The following is a 17,904-nucleotide window of genomic DNA, read 5'->3' on the forward strand; positions in this document are numbered from 1 at the left end:
CAGCTCTGGATGTTAGCACCTGAATTCACTTGTTCGTTTGCTTGTTTGTTCCTTCCTTCCTTCATTATTTCAAAGGCATTTCCTGAACTCTCCTTCTCTTGTGACAGGGCTCCAGAAGGGTTCCAGAGAACCCTGCAACTGAGTGGAGGTTTCAAATCTAATCCCACTGCCAGAAACATTGTTCTGTGTGGCTTATACAGAGATAGACTGGACCACAGTTTAAGTCCTTTTAATTTGTTTGTATCACTAGATAAAAAACAAGAGATGACAAGAAGCCGGACTTCCAGCTCCTCTGGGAAAATCATAAACCCTGGCCTGACAGGAATCTCATTCCCGCACTGTTGGTGCCCGGCCATGGGGGGCACTGTGAGCACCCCCTCTGAGCCTGATGGGCAAGGAACAGGCACCCAGCCATTGTGCTGCTCCCCACCCTGAGATCAGCTGGGCCTTGCGGCACGCAAGTGTGAGGTCCCCGTGTCCTGACACCCTCCAGATGCCCTCACACGTGTAAATGCTCTGTGGCTCAGGTACTCTTTCAGTCACATGACTTTGCTTTATAAAGAGTTACACAAATAACATGTGGATGTGGGGCTGGCGAATAAGTTCCATCAGTACCTCAGCGCGGGCACTGCACAGGCCATGCCCCTCCTCCACTTTCTCTCCCTCCTGCACCTACCACTGGGCTGAGTTCTGGGGGGTTCCTTACTTCTTTCAAACGTATTCCTGTGTTTAACCCACATACTCCACCCAGACACCCACACACAGACACACACACCTGGCGCCACTACGAGCATCTCCCACTTGCTCTCCACCCCCCACCCCCACATTAACAACATGTCCTGATCAGTACACACAGTCCCTCCTCTGGTCCATGGCCAGGGGGCACTCTGGGGATCACAGGAGCCCATCGTTCACTTACCGCCCACGTGTTTGCTCCTGCCTTCCCTGCACAGGCAGCTCTGTGCGTGTGTGTGGTTATGATATAATGTTTTACGTGGAATTGCTGCGTCAAGCTTCAGTCAGTCACTAGTCACCCAGTGAGCACCTACTAAGTGCAGGCCTGGGAGAATGAGGAAACTGGAAGGACAAACGTGCCTGCCCTCTCAGCCCTGCACTGAAAGGCTTTCTCGCTTTGCTAGATGCTGCCACCCTGCTGTCCATCAGGGGTGCAGGGGAGGAAAAGCCTGCTGACTGGCGTCCTCACACCGTTCTTGGGGCAGGACCTCCATGGCAGTAGACTGGATGCTCAGACCTTCGCACCTTCCAGATCTTCAGGGTCTGGTGAAGGGGTTTTCATCTGGGTGAGCTGGGGAGCGAGGAGGGAGGCACGGACAGAGAAGGGCCGGTTCACTAGTAACCTGGTGGAGGGAGATGGAAATCAGTGAGTTGTGTGACCAGGAGGCAGATCCTGATTAGAAATGGAGAGTCTTGGGCCCCACCCTGGACCCACTGAATCAGAAACTCTGGCGGGGAGGTTAGGCAATGCCCTCCGTTGATTGTGAGGCACGTTCAAGATTCACGTGGCATTCGAACCACCAGAAGAACCCACAGAACAGAAGTGAGACACAGCCCTCCTGGGTATCACCTGCCAGGAGTGTGTGGGGGTGGTGTGTGAGGATGGAGCTGTCCCCCACCTGAGGTGCCACTGCAGGTGCAGAGGTGGAGCCACCACTATGGGAGGGACTGCAGGGGAGGGGGGTGGATTTTGTAACAATACAAAGGATGTGTATGAAGGGTCAGTAAAGTCCGCCCCACCCCAGGGTGATCAGCCCCGGCCATTGACAGAAGTGGGGATGACCCTGTCCTGCTGTCCCAGCCCCCATCCTGGTCTCTGGCGACACCCTTTTTCTAGCTTCCCAGGGGGCCGCTCCCATTCTATTGGGCCACCCTCATCTACTACAGATTTTAATAAAAGGGGAACCAGTGGCAGGACAATGGATTGGTTGTGGGACCAGGAAGGGTAGGAATCCAAGCTCCCTCTGGGCGGTCCCCCTCTGACCACAGCTGTGGCTCTTGCAGGGGATGGGTCAGATACCCAAAGCCAGGTCTCTGCACTTGCACAGGAGGGCACTGTGGTTGGTGCTCTGGCCGCCTCGCCCTGAGCACTGGGGGCCAGTGGCACCCAGCCTCCATCATATGATCAGCTGCCCAGTGGCAGGGCTTAGTGACATCACCACCTAGAAGTCAGCTGGCTCTTGGTGGGCAGGGCTCTGAGTTTTAGGGAATCCTGGATCTGATTTGCAGCATCCTAAGTACTCCTTAGGTTCCATCTCAATCCACACTAGGCCCCTTGGAAGAAAACGATGTCACCGATGAGGACACTTGGGCCCAGAGAAGGCAGGTAACTGGCTCAGGTAGCCCAGCTAAGGTGGGGCAGAGCCCGGCCAGCTAAGGCAGTGGAGGCACTCCTCATGTTCAGGCTCCACTGTCGCTCTGAGAGTCCCTTCCCTGTGCTCACAGACACAGCACTGCACTGTGTCATCCCCCTTCCTGGGACCCTCCTCTCAGAAACAGTCCCCTCCCCCCAGCCCTGGAGCAATCGCACTGGACTCCCACCCTGGGTCTAGAATTTCACCTAAGGCCCAGAGATTTTCATTCTGCTCTAACAGGGCCTTTATAAATGACACGTCCCTGTGTGGGCAGGAGGAGAATCTGTCCTGCACAATGTCCTGCGCTTCCAGGAAGCAGGGAGGGCCCCGAGGGCAGCCGCTGGGGCCAAGCTGGGTGCTGGGAGGGAGGCTGCAAAAGGGGATGAGTGGATATAACTGAGGCTCCTTGAAAAGAGCCAGGGGAAGGGAGTCAGAGGCCCCCGGGGGCGGAAGGCAAAGGCTGGTGGCTGGTGAGGGGATTGGGGAGGTTTGGGGAGAGAGGTGTGGCGGCTGCACCAGGAGGAGCTACAGGAAAGGACGGGATGTCCGGAGGGATTTAACGGGGTTGCCTCAGGCAGTGTAGAAGGAGAGCTCTTATCACTGGAGGATCCAGTACCACACAGCCTGTGCTGAGAAATGGCAGAGAAGACAGGGTGTGGGCCAACTCCTGTATATCTGAGCTTCACCCTCTCCCACGGGGCAGGATGCCAAACTGGCCATGACCAGAGGTGAGCAAGGTTGGTCAGGCCACGGCCCTTCCCAGGAATCAGGCATGAGAGGTCACCCTCAGAACCCCTCTGCCCCAGAGGCCCTCCTCAGCCCTCCTCACAAGGACATGGTGTTAACCGCAGACAGTGGGGACTGCAGCAACTCAGGCCTGTCACCCACAGGGTGGACAGAACGAAGGCTCACTGTCACTGTCTACACAGCAGCTCTGAGCTGTGGATTTGCTGCCCTGTGCCCCTGGGTGCAGCCTGTAGACCCTGTGGGCAGGCACGTGGCACCTGTCAGTGAAGGGGAGCTGAGCCCTCGCGTAGGGATTCTCTGAGCTGGTTGGGGTCTATGTCCTCAGCTGTGACATCCTTGAGCTGTTTGTGGCTGGTGTCTAGTGTGAAGGTCTCTGAGCCGTGTGTGGGTCTCTGTCTCAGATCGTGAGATCTCTGAACTATATGGAGAAGTATTTCTTTGTCTAGAGGGCTGGGGCTCTGAGCTGTTCCTGTACCTGCATCCCAGGATGTTGCTGGCAGAAAGGCAAGATGGACCTCACTTGCTCAGTGCTCTCACTAGGTTTGTGAATCCACCTTGGCTGGCATTTCTGCCACCCCTGCCCTGGTGCCAAAGAGATGAAAGCTGAGGATCTTCACCCTCAGGCAAGGCACATCCTTAGGCATGTGCAGCTCGAAGGAGCCCATGGTAAGAATACTATAAGATCACCACGTGCTGACATCACCCCCTCCTGTACTCAGCACTGTGAGAAACCTATGTCCACATGTTAACTCACGAAATCTGCCCGAATTCCTAAGAGGGGGTCACCGTTTGCAGATGAGGCCCTTGGGGCCCATTGAAGATGGGAAATCTCAGCTCCTGAGAGGGGAGGAATGGATGTAACCTGGGCTCCTTGGAGAAAGTGGGCAGGGGGGGCTCAGAGCAGCTGAGGCCAGGGGGCATGACTAGGAAGGGGAAAGGTTGAAGTCTGCCCAGGACCACAAGGACCCTGTAACTGACTCGCTGTCAGGTCTGTCCCTCTGTCTCGCTCACACACCATGCCTGGTACTTGATGTATGGAATGTGATCTGCACGTTACCTGTGGACGGGGTGGTGGGAGGCAGAGAGGGGAGACTCCACGGAGGTAGGGAAATGCCTCAGATTCATGAATTGGCACAGGTGCCACTGCAAATGTACAGTCCCCTGGCTCCAGTTCCCCCTTTAAAGCATTGTTGGCACTGGGATTAGCAAAAGGGCCATCAAAGGCTTGAGGAGATCTGGGGGACCCTGTGTACAGCATGAGCCTCCCCATGACTGGCACATGTCCTTGTCCAGATGGGCAGAGTGTCCTGATGTGTGTGAACACAGTGTGACCGAGGCCCAGGCCATGGGCAGCTGAGTCAGTCAATAGACACAGTCCCAGGGGAGGGGTGTCCTTTCCCCTGAAGAGGCAGCACAACAATCAGTAGCAGGGCTGCGGGCCCACAGGGGGTGCTAATTCCGTGGCAACACTGTCTTGCCATAAATAGTCTCTCTGTCCTGTCTAATGCTCTCTCTTTCTTTCTCTCCCTCTCCTCTGGGCCTGTTACTTTGTCTCTCCCACATACCAGCCTGGGTGTGACCTCACTCATGCCATGAGGGTCCTCACGCCACCTGTCCTGAGCGTACCATCCTTTTATGTGCGTCTTTGTGGGCAGGCAGCACAAACGATCCTGAGTGCACAGGACCGCCCAGGGGAGGCACGTGCAGGTGGAGAGGTGCTGGGGCTGGGGTTCATCCTTGGGGCACACCGGGAGCACCTCCTCATATATCAGGTGCCCTGCGCATCTGGCCTCTGAAAGAGGCATGGGTCTTCTCTGCTATAAAACCTCCCGGGGTCCACTCAGAGTCTGTCAAAGTCCTCACCGTGGCCCAGAAGGCCATAGGTATTACCTCTCTGACTTCACCTTTGACCTCTCTCTCCCTCGATCATGCTGTGCCGCCACACCGGCCTGCACACTGTTCCTCACACACGTGAGCCTTAGTTCCACTCCCGCACTTGGCCACTGGCTCCTCCCTCTGTCGGGGATGCTTTTCTCCCAGGTATTTATCTCCTCAAGGTTTTAGCTCAAATGTGACAATCTTAGAAAAACTTTCCTGACCACTCTTTCTAGAAATGCTCCCCTCCTATTTAATTTTAATGGCAGCAATTAACAACACCTGACAGATTGCTTACAATTTTCGTGCAGTACGATTCCAATAGAATGTAAGCTCCAGGAAGGTTTCTGTCCCTTCCCACACGGCTCTATTCCTAACTCCCATTAGAGTGCCTGATGTGATTGGGAGAGAATGAACATAAAGACGGAAAGTAAATTGCACCGCATGAGCATTGCTAAGAAAGTCCCTTACCATGGAGTCGGGGGCTCGTAGGGAAGTGGGATCTGTGCACATCCCGCGTCTCAGGCCCCAGAGCTGCTAGGAAGTTGCTAACCCAATGCTGAACTCAGCACAGGGCATAGCCATGCACATCCTGGAACAACTGCTGTGTGGACACTAATGGACTTTACCTCCTTCCTGTAGTTTTTGCCTCTCTTGTTTCCATACTGTAACTAACAAATCCCGCTAACATAGCCAGCATTGGTTCATTTGCATGAAAGAATTAGGCTTTGTGGGGTTTGCCTTTACAAACCCCGCTTTACTTTGTTCTTTTCAGAGTGCAGTATGGGTTGCTTCCTGGACCTACAGCTCCCGGTGGCAACTCTTTTTGTTCAAATAAATGCTTCCTGTCCTTTATTAAACCTGAACGAGAGAATGAATGAACAAATGCAAAGTTGTGGCAAGAGGCATAGCTAGACAGGCCGAGGCTTCTGCTAGGGAACACGTTCAGGAGTGACAAGATGGTGACAACGCCTCTGGTCCTATCTCACTAATGCAGTGTCCTTGGGAAATGGCCCTTTCCTAACAAATCCAAAGATCCTGCCCGCCCACACCAGGACTCTGACCCCAGGGAGGAGCTCAAGCCTTCCTGCCTCCTGAGGGGATTTTGCGAGCCCCTCCCCGCAAGACCTATTCTTCGTTACCCAGGGAGGCCCAAGCAAGCACTGTGCCCAGCACAGAGGGAACGCTTGTATTGCCCCTGCTATCATACTGGTCACTGCAGGGAGGTAAATTTCAGTGTAGGAAGACTTTTTCTGGAGTCCAAGACTGCAGCGAACTGTGAAGTTGTCTTTTTTTTTTAATCCTCACGAGAGGATATTTTTTCCTTTACTTTTCAGAGAGAGAGTAGAGAGTGGGGGTGGGGGAGAGAGAGACGTGGATTGGTTGTCTCCCCAAAGTGTGTTTCCGGACCAGGACTGGGGATGGAACCAGGCTGGAATCAAACCCTCAACCCTTCAGCCCGAGGGCCGCTGCTGTAACCACTGTGCCAAACCAGCGAGGGTACCTGTGAGGCTTTCATCTGACTTTGCCCCGCCACCCTTTGGCTGCCAGCCTAGAATGGTCCTTGGGCGTCCGCATGGACGAGCTGTTCCCGGTCCCCACCACCAGGAGGCGCCCGCGGGAACAGTTCCTTCCCGGGAGGTACCACTGAGGGGCTCAGAGGTAGGACTGTCCACTCCGGAAGCTACCTGGTCTGAGGCTGCGCCCCTCTTTTTCCACTTCTCTAGCTCCACCCTTGGGTTTCGACGTGGTCGCATCCAGCTGGGCCACCACTGGGTGAGAGATTGCTTCCCAGATGTGGAGGGTGGGGACAGGGACCGTGCCGGGTGGTGATTGGCCGCGGCCAGGTTGACTGACTAAGCCCTTCCAGGGCGCAGGCTGGCTCCGGCTGGACCCCTAGCCGGGGCCCCTTTCTTCGCCCACCCAGTTCCCAGGGGCCGTCTCTCCGGGGCGGCGACGACTGCGGACCCGGAGCTGAGGGTGAGGCGCGTGCGCGTGTTCGATGTGGCTTTTCAGAGTGTAGAGTTTTTCTCGGAGTTGACTGCTCCCCCCACTGACTGTCCCGACGGGGCTGACGACGCGGTCCCGGGCAGTGGCGAGGTTCGGCGCCGTCGCTGGCTCGTAGCCGGAGTCCGGGCCGGAAGCGCGGGGGACGCGGCGCTGTGTCCACGCGAGCTCTTAGCCCTGACTCGGTCCCCAGCCCGGCGGGGCGCGCTTAGCCCGGCACCGGCAGCCCTACCCATGCAGGCAGTTAAGGTCCAGCGAGGTCTCTGAGCGGGATTGGTGTCTGCCCAGGAAGTAAAGCGTGTCAGGCCTTTGGGGACATGTATCGCTGGGTGTGACATCACAGATGCTGCTTGGGTACGCGCGATCTCTCCGAGGCCTTGGGGGATTGTGAGTGAACGGGATATTTTATCTGAGTGGATGTTGTGCACCGTGGTCCAAGCGCCTCTTAGACTTTGTGTGCCTTTATCCCTGGGTGTGCATTTTCTGAGCTTTTGGGCATTTGTGTCCCTGGATGTGAGATCTCTGTGTGGGTGTTTGCACCTGCGGGTATGCAGTCTCTGACCAGTCTGTGATTCTGAGTCCCAAACTGATGGCCAGACTGGGTCCCAAACTGAACTGCTTGGAGGTGGGGGAGGTTTTATCTTAAGGTGTAAAGTATCTAAGCTGTTTGGAGGTCTGTGTCCAGGGTGTAGGTTCTCTGATCTGTCAGGGGACATTATCTTAAGGTTCCATGGTGTTTCTGAGTTACTTGAGCTGCTGTCTTTCTGTTTGTGCGGTGTCTGTATTAAGTTGGGGGGGTGTCTGTGTGCTTTGGGAGTCTGTGTCTAGGATGTGGGCTGGCAGCAATTTTCCTTCCTGGGATGAGGGCTTTGGTCTCTTGGGGAGGGGTTGTCACAGTGAGTATGGTCTCTGCTTTGTTTGGGAGGCTGTGACTCAAGTTGTGCACTCTCATGCAGAGATTTTTTCCAATGTGTTTTAGGTTGTGTTGAGTGAGCTATTTTAGTGTCTTTGGGTATGTGAGTGCCTGTCTCTGGTAATATCTTTTATCTTTTTGATTGTGAGGTCTCTGTCCAGGAACTGAGGGTTTTGGAACCTGGCAGGTACGATTCCAAAGCCTGGAGCACCAAGTCCTGGTTGTGTGTCCTTGGGCAAGTCACTTGTCTCCTCGAGCCTCGGTATGTATCATAATCAATAAAATGAGGCAAGTGCCCATACTGGAGCGTACAGTACATCTTAGCAATGTGTGTCAAGAGCCTGGGTTCCAGTCTTCCACAACGATTCTCTGAGCACCTGCATGTGTGTGAGCACTGATCTAGGAGTTGGGGTACAACAGAGAAAGAAATGGCAAAGTCTCTGATTTCATGGAGTTTGTCAGGAAATCTATAACATATGTGAGTGGCAAGTGCTATGGAGAAAGAAAAGTACAGGTCAGGGGAAAGAGTATTTTATTCAGGGTGCTCAGGGAAGGTCTCCCTGAAAAGGTGATTGAGCAGAGACCTGGAGGAAGTGAGAGAGAGGCCGCAGATGACCTGAGGGAAGAGCATGCCAGGCAGAAGGAACAGCAAGTGCAACAGTGCTGAGGGGGAAAGGCACTCGCAGTGCTCCCGGAGGTCGGGGGGCCCGTGATGCCGGTGAAGCCGTCATCACTGGGTTCGACACACAGCGCTCCTGAGAGGTGTCTGGCGTTGCCATCTCTATTTCTCCTCCAGCTCTGAGGGAGTTAGGGTCATGCTCATGTTCCAGACGAAGAACCTGAGGCTCCAAGAAGTGGCCTGAACTTGCTCTCCTGCTCACACCTGAAACTGCTAAAAGAGGGAGAAACGTTCGACTGTGTCATGAGGCGAGGGCTTGAGTGTCAGAGCTTCAGGAAGGACACCATCCCCACTGAATGTCAGCCAGCCAGCCTGCGTAGACGAGAGCACAGGAGTCACATAGACGAGAGTACAGGAACCATGCCCATGGTAACGTCTCTACTCTTGATGGAGGGGAGGATGTTAGCAAAGACAGCGAACCTGGAGCAGAGGGGAGAGGCAGGAAGGGGAAGCTGGAAAACAGTGAGAAACAACACAGGGGCTTCATATCGTTCCCCTGATTGGGCCCGATTCACTTTAATAACTGATTAATAAGACGTAGTCACCTTTCCCCCTTCCTTGCCCTTTGGTTTCCGTCCCTTCCCTTTTGCACCAGAGCAGTTCTGTCCTAAAGCGATCATGTCAGGTGTGGCAGAGCAAGGAAAGCAACTCTGGGGGTCAGAGCCCGGGCACAGGGAGGAGGGCACCCACACGTAGGGACAAGATGCAGTGGGTGACAGAGCCCCAGGCAGTAAGGAGGATGTCCCTTGGGTCGGGTGGCACAAGGCTGCCTGGCTCAGGGATGCAGCGCTGAGGGGGTTGTGAAGGTCAGGGCCGGGGGATTCTTCAGCACAGCAGCGAGGACGGCCTCTGTGTGGGGAAGGGCCGGCTTCTATCCACCAGGATTCATCGGCTCAGGAAGTGTATAAGGACACTGGCAGCCGTGCCCCTGGCTTCGGGAAGGGGACTTACCGATGTGGAAAGGAAGCACACCAGAACAGACTCGGAGCCGTTAGACTGGAATCGGAGGCCTCCATGGGAACTCGTGGTTTTCAATACACGCACACACGGTTGCGTGGATAGGGCAAAGGTATAGGTGCATATATTTACGTGTGCGGGTGGGTATGAGATTGTGTACCTCGTATGTTCTAATAGGTTTGGTCACAGCAACATTCCAGTAGCAACAGCACACCTAGCCCCCAGATCAGGCTTCGAAAGACGATGCTGCACGAAATGATTGGTTCCAGCCCTGCGGAGGGAAAGAGGAGAGAATCTGGCTCAGTGCGCGGTGTCGATAATAAGGGAAACTCCAAGGACTCATGGGAAGATGTCAGAGGGCACACAAAATAGCTTGAAGGGACCCACTTGACAGTCGGGACAATTTTATTTTTTCAGCTTTGAGGCATTATTGACATGTAACATATGTAAGTTTAAGGTGTACAACGGGATGATTTGATACACATTTACATTGTGAAATGGTGACCTCAATAAGGTTCGTTAAGATCTCCAGCCCCTCATAATTACCGTTGCGTGTGTGTGGTGATAACATGTGACATGTACTCCCTCAGCATCTTTCAGTATGTAATACGGTGTTGCTAATTGTGGTCCCCGTGCGGCCAGTCAGATCCCTACAACTTATTCATCGTGTAGCTGGAAGTTTGTAGCTGTGGTGAGCATTTCCCCCAGGCCCTGGCAACCACCATTCTAACCTCTATTTCGATGGGTTTGGATTTTTTAGTTTCCACACATGTGATGGCATACAGTAGTTGTCTTTCTCTGTCTGACTTATTTCACTTAGCATAAACCCTTCAAAGTCCATCCATAGCTGCAAAAGGCAAAAGGCAGCATTTTCTTTCTTATGGTTGGATAATACCATCGTTGATGCCCAGGATGGTTCTGTACGAGTTGGGGCTCTTGGCTCCTGGGACTGGGGTCGTTCCCTGTGAGAACAAGGCCTCTCCAGGCTGGGACACCAGGGGAAGGGTCCAGTCTGGGTTTTGAAGCTAGTGGAGAAAGCTGTCTGGTTTGGGACAGCAGCTGACATCAGGAAAAGACAGCTGAAAGGAGAGGGAGAGGCGATGTCCTCGGGTCAGGCGAAGGCGTCTGCTAGGTGAAGGGAAGACATTTGCCCTAGTTGCAGATGCTCTAGGCTCGCGTGGAATGGACTTGGGTGCCAGAAAGGACCAAAGGCTGACAGGAGGTGGGATAATAGGTCGCATAACCTCACGTTATGTCTTACATGGTCCCCGAGAAAAGCTTATGCCATTATGGGGGTCTAAGATGTCATCTCCTGTCCCAACGGCCGTCCAGCGGCCATGAGGAGAATGGATTTGAGATAAACTGCAGCCTTCGGGGGGAAGGCCAGTGGGGTTGTGACGTCCTCTCAGAGATCCACTGCCCTGCCCGTGCTTTGACTCTCACGCTGTGTTCATATGTTGTCTTCCTGGCTGCTTTCAGGTTGGTCTCCTCAACTGTGTGTCTCTCCCAGGAAGGGTCAGTACATTGGAGGCAGGCTGGCTACCAGAGGATTTAATAATACTCCTGAGAGTCCCCCAGCAGAGTAAAAAATCACTGTTTCTAGGGCACTGTGGTGGCCACACGGAGATTCCCTGGGTGTGGATTGCACAGTGCACATTTTTAAAAGTGAAGCACTTACCCAAAGTCAGCTACCAGCAAGGGAAGGGTCACAACTGTACTGAGCCCAGAGAGAACCTAGAGAAACGGGGGATCTGACCCAGAACTCTGGAATGCACCCCAGTGTCAGATGCTGTTTGCATCAAAGGCACGTGAGCATGCGCAGTAGCATTCATCAGATTCCATCGGATGTGCGTACGGACTGGACATGATGTCTCCTAAGTGCATGAAATACTGTGGGTGACCAGTCAGCGTACACACGTCACAAGGAACGGTTTGTGCTTCCTAGCAAGGCCTCTACACAGATTTGCTGCTGTTGATGTAGGTACCAACAATGTCATCGTCATTATCATCATGGAAAGTAGCTTGTGGTATTAATTGAGCCAGGAAAGCAACAGATACAATATTATAAACACATTACCACCACCACCCCCCAGTCTCACAATTGTAAAAATGCTTAGAAAGTGCTGGAAGGGAATAACCATGCAGTAAGTCATTTTCTCTAAGTGGGAACCTCTAGATAATCTCCAAATAATGTTATTTATTGTTTTATTTGCTGTAACATCATCATTACACAGCCAGTGTTTCTATTATGATTTTTTAAATAGTTTTTCTGAAGATTCATTGTCTTAATAATCTAAGATTGATTGTCAATGAATCTTGGGATTAGCAATGAATCTCGGGTGACTCCAAGCAGAAACGAGAAGTCACTGCGAAGGTGAGAGCGCAGTAAAGGGAACAGGCAGCTAAGTGCCGTTTTCTGGCTGCTGTTGCGGTCAGAGGACCCAGTGGTCCATTATGGTGGTGACAGCGCGTCCTGGTCTGAGGTCTGGGAGCGCAGCGCTGCACTTAGTGATGAGAGTTCTGAGGACCCGCCATCAGCGTTAACAAGGGGGCACTGAGTGTTTGAAGGCACGAGGGCCTCAGCCTTTATCATGGGCAGACGCAGAAGCTTCTAGCAAAACCACCCGTGCCTTCGACTTCCTCGACCAGGTCGGAGTGACTGCTGAGACACTGCTGACTGTTCTGGATAACTGTGAAGATAACCTTGTGTGTGTGTGTGTGTGTGTGTGTGTGTGTGTGTTTAACAAACAGAAAGAAAGACTCTTCATTTATTTAACTACGGTTCACTAAGCTCCATCTATGGTTTAGGCACTGTGCTGGGTGCCCGGGTGTTAAATAAAATAATAAATAAAATAATAAAATAAAATAAAATAAAATAAAATAAAATAAAATAAAATAAAATAAAATAAAATAAAATAAAATAAAATAAAATAAAATAAAATAAAATAAAAAAATAAAATAAAATAATAAAATAAAATAAAATAAAATAATAAAATAAAATAAATAAATAAAATAAAATAAAATAAAATAATAAAATATAAAATAAAATAAAATAATAAAATAAAATAAAATAAATAAATAAAATAAAATAAAATAATAAAATAAAATAAAATAAAATAATAAAATAAAATAAAATAAAATATAAAATAAAATAAAATATAAAATAAAATAAAATAAAATAAATTAAATAAAATAAAATAAATAAAATAAAATAAAATAAAATAATAAAATAAAATAATAAAATAAAATAAAATAATATAATAAAATAAAATAAAATAATAAAATAAAATAAAATAATAAAATATAAAATAAAATAAAATAATAAAATAAAATATAAAATAAAATAAAATAAATAAAATAATAAATAAAATAAAATAATAAAATAAAATAAAATGACACATTCCTGCCCTCATGGGGCTTAAGTGAAATCATGAGAAAGTAGTGAATCTAATGATTACACAAATAAATATAAAAGTTACTCCTGTGATTGGTGGTACCAAAGAGGCGCACTCCACGGCTTGGGAAGAAATGACTTTAGCGAGATCTTTAGGGAAGTCTTCCTCAAAGAGGCATCAGCTGAGTTGAAATATGAAGGGTGCACAGGAGTTCGCTACTCAGGAGCCTTCAGGAAGAGGGGACAGTGTAAGTGGAAAACCTTGGGGAATTGGAAGATGTGAAAGGAGCCAGTAAAAGAGACAAAGGAGGGAGCTCTGCTTTGCACATGGCTAGAGAGGTGGGCAGGGGCTAGGCCATGCCTTGAGGTCCTTGTGTAGGAATGTGGTCTTTATCTAAAAATTAATGGGCAAAATGGGCAAAGGACCTGAATAGACACCTCTCCAAAGAGGACATGCAGATGGCCAAGAGACATATGAGAAAATGCTCAACATCGCTAATCATCAGAGAGATGCAAATTAAAATCACAATGAGGGATCACTTTACACCTGTCAGAAGGGCTGCCATCAACAAATCACCAAATGACTCCTGCTGGAGAGGGTGTGGAGAAAGGGGAACCCTGGTACACTGCTGGTGGTTATGCAGACTGGTGCAGCCACTATGGAAAACAGTATGCAGGTTCCTCAAAAAATTAAAACTAGAGCTGCCTTTTGACCCAGTGATCCCACTTCTAGGATTATATCCTAAGAATCCTGAAACACTAATCAGGAAGAATACATGCACCCCTATGTTCATAGCAGCACAATTTACGATAGCTAAGATCTGGGAACAGCCCAAGTGCCCATCAGTAGATGAGAGGATAAAAAAGCTGTGGGACATTTACACCATGGGATACTATGCAGCTGTAAAGAAGGTTCTCTTATCCTTTGGGACAACATGGATGGATGTGGAGAATATTATGCTAAGTGAAATGAGCCAGGCAGAGAAAGAGAAACATTACATGATCTCACTTATATGTGGAATCTAAAGAACTTAATAAACTGATGAACAGAATAGATTCAATGACATGGAAACATGGATCAGACTGATGAATGTCAGAGGGATGGAGGAGGGCAGGTGGGTAGAGGGGAAGAGATTAACCAAAGAATTTATATACATATATGCACAACCCAAGGACATGGACAGTGGTGGGGAGGGACTGGGGAGGGGGATCGGAAGGGGTGGAATGGGTCATTGGGGAGAAAAGGGGACATTGTAATATTTTAAACAAAAACAAAACAAAACAAAAAGTAATGCGCAGACCAGCCGCCGTTGCTCAGCGGTTGAGTATCCACCTATGATCCAGGAGATCACAGTCTGATTCCCGGTTACGGCACATGCCCAGGTTGCGGGCATGCTCTCCAGCAGTAGAAGTGCAGCAGGCAGCCGATCAATGACTCTCTCATCATTGATGTTTCTCTCTCTCTCCCTCTCTCTTCCTCTCTCTGAAATCAATGAAGGCACATTTTAAAAATAAAAATAAGAAGTAATGGGCAGCCCTGCAACTGTGAGAGGGAGGGGAAGGGAGACGGACACAGGCACCCTGAGTGGATGTGAGGGAGCAGTTAGAAAGCAGGTTTGACCATCGAAGGGAGAAAGCCTTTGGACTAGAACAGATGGAGCAGACATGGGGAAAAGTGTCAGCATTAGACAGATATCTGGGAAATGAAATGGACAAAACTCAGCAAGGATTTGGGCTCCAGGTGGAGGAGAGGAAGATGTAAACCATTAACCCCGAGTTTCTGTGTTTGGTAATGAGTACAGAGGTGCCACCCACCGACATGGGGAAATGAGAAGAGGACCAGGTTCCAAAATAAGACTTTATTTGTGTGAACTCGTGATCAGAATGGAACACAATGACCAGTATTTAAGTACTTTCCTTAACGGTTCCTTTACCTGTTTAAAAAAAAAAAAGTCAGAGGTATTGAGATATAATTTACATTTGAAGTGTACAGTTTGTAGAGTCTTGACAACTGTATAGGATTGCTAACCACCGCCACAATAAAAATATAGAAAATTTCCAACGCTTGAGAATGCTCCATTGTGCCATTTGCTGTCAGGCGCCTTCCTTCGCTCCCATGCCCCGGCTGCCGCAGGTGCGCCCTGTGCCTGTAGCTGGGCCCGCTCCAGAATGCCATCTACATGGACGCAGAGGATGTGCAGCCCTTCGCATCCGTCTTCTTTAACTCAGCGCCCCCGAGACGCAGCCCCGCTGTCACTTGCGCCGGTAGTTCGTTCTTATTACTGTGGAACAGTCCCTTGTGTGGGCGTTGGTTGCCTTTCGTCCGTATACCAGTTGTGCACTCTCCGGGTGGCTTCTCGGTTCAGCATTACAAATAAAAGTGCTGTGTGTGGACATTATGTTTTCATTTCTCTTGGAAAGAATTCTCTAGGAGTGGAATTGCTGCGTGGTATGAAAAATGGATGTTTAATATTCAAAGTAGGTGCCTGATATTGGATACCCACTCCAGCTTCTTGTGCTTGTTGGTTTTATGATGCATCTCTTCCCCTACTTCCACTGTCAATCTGTTTGTATCTCTGAATGTCAACTGTGTCTCCAGTAGAGGACATAAAGTTGCACCTTGTTTTTTCAACCCAGTCTATCGATGCCTGCCTTTTGATTGGCCTGTTTAATCTGTTCACATTTACTGTTCTTACTCACATAGGTGGACTTGCATCTGCCATTGCACTTTTTCTTCTGTGTTTCGTGTGTTTTTGTTCCTTGGTTCCTCCTTTACTGCTTTCTTTGGCATTCAGTGGATGTTTTCTAATGTAGCATTTTAATTTCTTTAATGATTTTCTCACTATATTCTTTGTCTCCCTTATCCATGGGGGACACATTCCAAGGCTCCCGGTGGATGCCGAAAACCATGGAGAGCACTGAACCCTGGATCCACTGTGTTTATGCGTATACACATATACATTTTAGGACTTCTCTTTGGCATATCCGATTGCCATCATCACTCCCCTCCTGCTTTTGGGCCATTGTTATACTAAATGACGGTTACTTGAGCACAACCACTGCGATACCTCAACAGTCGGTCTGATAACTGAGATGGTTACTAAGTGACTAGCAGGTGGCTGGTAGTGGATACAGCGTGGGTATGCTGGGCAAAGGGATGGATGGTCCACCTTGGGGGCGGGGAGGACTGGAGTTGGATAGCAAGAGATTGCATCACACTATTCAGAATGATGTGCAATTTAAAACTTATGAATTGCTACTTTCTGGTATTTACTCTTGGGGAATTTTTCCCAAAGATTTTTTTTTTTAATTTATATTTGTTGTTGAGAGTATTACAGGTGTCTAATTTTTTCCCCCCGATTGGCCACCTCCACTTCGCTCCCACCCCCTCCCCAGGCCTTCACCCTGTTATTAACTGTGTCCATGGGTTATGCATATATGCATACAACTTCGTTGATTAATCTCTTCCCACCCTCCACCCCCCTTCCCTCTTTCCTCTGAAATATGATCGTCTGTTGTATGCTTCAGTGTCTCTGGATCTATTCAGGTCATCAGATTCTTTTGTTCATTAGCTTCTTCTTAAAGAAGACCCTTCAACTTTTCCTGTAGTACTGGTCTGGTGGTGATGAACTCCTTTAGCTTTTTCTTATCTGTGAAGCTCTCTATTTTACCTTCAATTCTAAATGATAGCTCTGCTGGGTAGAGCAATCTTGGTTGTAGTTCCATGCTTTTCATCACTTTGAATATTTCTTGCCACTCCCTTCTGGCCTGCAAAGTTTCTGTTGAGAAATCAGCTGTCAACCGTATGGATGCTTCCTTGTAGGTAACTAACAGCTTTTCTCTTGCTGAATTTAAGATTCTCTCTTTATCTTTAACCTTTGAAATTTTACTTATGATGTGTCTTGCTGTGGGCCTCTTTGGGTTCCTCTTGTTTGGGACCCTCTGTGCTTCCTGGACTTGTAAGTCTATTTCTTTTCCCAGGTAAGGGACGTTTCCTGTCATTTTTTCAAATAGGTTTTCAATTTCTTGGTCTCTTTCTTCCCCTTCTGGCACCCCAATAATACGAATGTTGGGCCTCTTGAAGTTGTCCCAGAGGCTCCTTATACTGTCTTCCTATTTCTGGATTCTTTTTCTTTTTCTCTTCTGGTTGGGTGTTTTTTGTTTCCTCATGTTCCAAATTGCTGATTTGATTCTCAGCGTCCTCTGTTCAACTCTTGATTCCATGGAGATTATTCTTCACTTCAGTTCTTGTAGCCTTCATTTCAAATTCGTGCTTTATTATGTTATCAATTTTCTGTTATTTCCCTAATAGTCTCCTTAAACATCCTTATAAATAAAATTCTGAACTCTGTATCTGTTAGCTTGTTTGGATCTATTTCATTTAGTTCCTCTTCTAGAGATTTCTTCTGTTCTTTCCTTTGTGACATGTTTCTTTGCCTCCACATTTTGGCAGCTTCCAGGTGTTTGTTTCTATGTATTAGGTAGAGCTGCTGTGTCTCCTGGAATTTGTAGAGTGCCTTTGTGTAGTAGGTGTCCTGTAGGGTCCAGTGGCTCAGCCTCCCAGTCACCTGAGCTGGGCCTTCTAGGTGCTCCCCTGTGTGGGCTGTGTGCACTGTTCTGTTGTAGTTGAGCCTTGGTTACTGTTGGTGTCCCTGGGAGGAATTGAACCCCAGGCCAATCAGCTGTGAGGACCAGCTGCAACTACAGTGAAAGAGCTGCTGTGCTGGAGACATCCCTGTGGGTCAGGATTTACTTCAGAGGAGCTTTGGTGTTCACCAAGTGCACCCCTTGAGTGTGACTGGTGGATGTGGTAGGGTCGTAATCCAGCGTGGTCAAGTATGACAACTGGGTGCACTGTCTCTGAGGCCTCCTGGGAGGTGCAAAGTCAGCCTCTGCCAGTGCCTTGCCCCAGGGCCACCCAGCATGAGCTACACAGCAAACCGTAGATGGCTGCTACTTGTGC

At 49.4% G+C, this 17,904-nt stretch overlaps 1 protein-coding gene and 1 pseudogene across 9 annotated transcripts in view; both read left to right on the top strand.

The window, feature by feature from the left end:
• LOC308551015 (high mobility group protein B1 pseudogene) overlaps positions 1-17,904 on the top strand; it is a 535,482-nt pseudogene that overhangs the window by 342,179 nt on the left and 175,399 nt on the right. The window lies entirely within an intron of this gene.
• The window catches only part of LOC308550831 (uncharacterized protein), a 109,553-nt gene continuing 98,500 nt past the window's right edge, over positions 6,852-17,904 (top strand). For 7 of the 8 annotated variants that reach the window (XR_013997966.1, XR_013997967.1, XR_013997968.1 and 4 more), the window contains exon 1: positions 6,852-6,971. The gene's annotated coding sequence lies outside the window, so the exon portion shown is untranslated. The remainder of the gene's footprint in view (positions 6,972-17,904) is intronic. The other variant, XR_013997971.1, reaches the window with a different exon arrangement.

Source organism: Miniopterus schreibersii, assembly GCF_964146895.1.
Source record: "Miniopterus schreibersii genome assembly, chromosome: X".
Taxonomy (NCBI): Eukaryota; Metazoa; Chordata; class Mammalia; order Chiroptera; family Miniopteridae; genus Miniopterus; species Miniopterus schreibersii.